The sequence below is a fragment of the Mesoplodon mirus genome (assembly GCF_964341445.2).
Source record: "Mesoplodon mirus genome assembly, chromosome: 11".
NCBI classification, from domain to species: Eukaryota; Metazoa; Chordata; class Mammalia; order Artiodactyla; family Ziphiidae; genus Mesoplodon; species Mesoplodon mirus.
In genome coordinates, this window is record NC_138987.1 from 46,733,735 (window position 1) to 46,737,366 (window position 3,632).

Here is a 3,632-nt window from a genome sequence, read left to right on the forward strand (position 1 = left end):
ACAGCCTCTTCAATAAGTGGTGCTTGGAAAACTGGACAGCTACATGTAAAAGAATGGAATTAGAGCCCTCCCTAACATCATACACAAAAATAAACTCAAAATAGACTAAAGACCTAAATGTAAGACCAGACACTATAAAACTCTTAGAGGAAAATATAGGCAGAACACTCCATGACATAAATCACAGCAAGAACCTTTTTGATCCACCTCCTAGAGTAATGGAAATAAAAACAAAAATAAACAAGTGGGACCTAATGAAACTTAGAAGCTTTTGCACAGCAAAGGAAACCATAAACAAGATGAAAAGACAACCCTCAGAATGGGAGAAAATATTTGCAAATGAAGCAACTGACAAAGGATTAATCTCCAAAATATACAAGCAGCTCATGCAGCTCAATATCAAAGAAACAAACAACCCATTCCAAAAATGGGCAGAAGCCCTAAATAGATATTTCTCCAAAGAAGATATACAGACTGCCAGCAAACAGATGAAAGAATGCTCAACATCACTAATCATTAGAGAATTGCAAATCAAAACTACAGTGAGATATCACCTCACACCTGTCAGAATGGCCATCATCAAAAAAATCTACAGATAATAAATGCTGGAGAGGGTATGGAGAAAAGGGAACCCTCTTGCACTGTTTGTGGGAATGTAAATTGATACAGCCACTATGGAGAACAGTATGGAATTTCCTTAAAAAACTAAAATTAGAACTACCATATGATCCAGCAATCCCACTACTGGGCATATACCCTTAGAACACCATCATTCAAAAAGAACCATGTACCACAATGTTCATTGCAGCTCTATTTACAATAGCCAGGACATGGAAGCAACCTAAGTGTCCATTGACGGATGAATGGATAAGAAGATGTGGCACATATATACAATGGAATATTACTCAGCCATAAAAAGAAATGAAATTGAGTTATTTGTAGTGAGATGGATGGACCTAGAGACTGTCATACAGAGTGAAGTAAGTCAGAAAGAGAAAAACAAATACCATATGCTAACACATATATATATAGAATCTAAAAAAAAAAAAAAGGTTCTGAAGAACCTAGGGGCAGGACAGGTATAAAGACGCAGACATTGAGAATGGACTTGAGCACACGGGGAGGGGAAGGGTCAGCTTGGACGAAGTGAGAGAGTGGCATGGACATATATACACTACCAAGTGTAAAATAGATAGCTCGTGGGAAGCAACTGCATAGCACAGAGAGATCAGCTCGGTGCTTTGTGTCCACCTAGAGGGGTGAGATAGGGAGGGTTGGAGGGAGACACCAGAGGGAGGAGATACGGGGATGTAAGTATATGTATAGCTGATTCACTTTGTTATACAGCAGAAGCTAACACACCATTGTTAAACAATTATACTCCAATAAAGTTGTTAAAAAAAATTGACCATGAAGTGTGGGTTTGAACTCTATTTAATTCCATTGTATCTTTTCTTATATAAATAATACATTGTCTTTATTAATGTAGTGTTCTAGCAAGTTTTGAAAAATTCAGATAGTGTTACTACCTGTTTTTTAAACAATGAATTTGGCTTTATATTCATTTCCGTATAAATTTTGGCCTGAGCTTGTCAATTTTCATGAAAAAAATTGTAGGCGGATTTTGATACAGATAGTGTTGAATCGATATGGTAATTTGGGGGAATTGACTTCTTCATAATATTGAGTTTTACAATCAGTGAATATATTATAGCTCTCCATTTAGTTAGGTTTTCTTTAATTTCTTATACCAAGCTTTTGCATAGACCACAGCTTCATGAACAAAATAAATGTTGTTTTTAGCCACTATTTTGGGGGGGTTTGTTTTTGAATAATTGATCAATGAAACACATTTTAGTACCTGGAAGTGAGGTGCTGCCATAATAGAAACTGAAAATGTGGCTTTGGTAGTGAGTGGCAGGCTGAAGATGGAAGGACCTTGAGAATATTATTAAAGTCTAATGGCCCTTGAAGAAACTTCTGGTGGCTTGTCAGTGAGAGCTGAAAGGAAATTGAGGATAATGTTACTGAAAATTGGAAGAATGGGTACATTATGTGGCGGCAGAAAAATAAGCAACCCTATGACCTGTAGTAATGTGGGAAATAGAATGAAGTAGAAGTGAAAAATTGAGATTTCAAAGGAGAGTGTTGAAGATGCCACCCAGCTTCTTCTAGCTGCCTATAAGTAAAATGCAAGATGAGAGTGTTTAGTGAAAGGAAAATCTTTATATATAATGGACCAGGACTTCCTGGAATCAAAAATAAAGCTATTTTTTTGTTTCAGTTTCTTCAGATGACAAATGATGCTGAAATTATGAAAAGACTTTTGGACAAAAATCATTCCAAGACACAGTCAGGAAAATAGGGAATAAAGATGATATCAAGGGCGTTATTACACTACAACTCTTTGCAAAGACATCAGAAAAACTTGAGGTGGTATCTAAAATGGATGAATATCTCTAAGGAGTTTAAAAGGCATGTATTGCAAATTGTTTCTGTTCAACAATAGGGCTTTTAAGAATACCAAGGTCTTTTCCTTAAAGCAGCCAAGGATATAGAAAGTCTTATCATGGTGAATTTTGTGCATTTGGCTCTTGTCTGATGGGGTGAACCCCACTGCTATTCAAAAGAAATCCACAAAGTTTTAAGAGAAGTGTACTTGCAGAAACACTACCAGGCTTGACTAAAAGGGACAGAGGTAGTACAACATGAAAAGAAGCCTTTGGACTTTTGAAGTTTCCACTGGCAGGAAGCAAGCTGATAAAACTACTTAATCTGCAAACATCAGAAGTTTTTTTTTATTTATTTATGGAAAAGGATGACTAAGAGGGTGGAACCATAAACTCAGATAGTAGAACTTAGACATATAGAGATGTTATGCTGCCTTCCCAGGCCTGTTGCATGGAATCAGTATGTCCCCGGTTGGTATTCAGAATTGTGTAGGAACTAGTGACTGCTTCTTGCTGTTTTTTCCTCCCTTTCAATGGAAAAGTCTACAATGATTATCTCATGCCTCTTTCAATGTGGTATGTTGGTGTGCAGAACACCTATAACTTGTCCTTTTAGTTCACCAGGTCTACAGATTGAGAATAGCTATACCTGAGGAGCTGCACTTGATAAATAACATCTGAACAGTCTGATACGCACTTGGATGAGATTCTGGACTTTGAACCTATGCATGATGCCATAATAGATGAGACTTTTGCACAGGTGGTGCTGTCTTGGGAAGTAGAGTGTATTCCGCATGCAGAAGGAATATAATTTGAGGCAAAGGTATGTTTGCAATTTCTTTGACTCTCCTTCCACAAAAAATGGAGTCTAATTGCCCTTCCCTTGATATGTGTGAGCCTTAGTGACTTGCATCCAGCAAATAGAATGAGGCGTAAGTGATGTTGCAGGACTCCCAAGGCTATGTTATAAAAAGTGATATTTCCAGCTAGTGCTCTCTCCTTCCATCTTTCAGGACACATGCCTTAGTTGCCCTGAGCTGCCATTTAAGAAGGCTGGCTACCATGAAACCTCCATGCTGGAGAGACCACATGGAACGACCATATGGAGATACAGTAAAATGCACGAGGAGCCCAGTTTTCCCAGCCCCAGCCTTTCCAGTCTTCTCAGCCCAGGCACCAGAT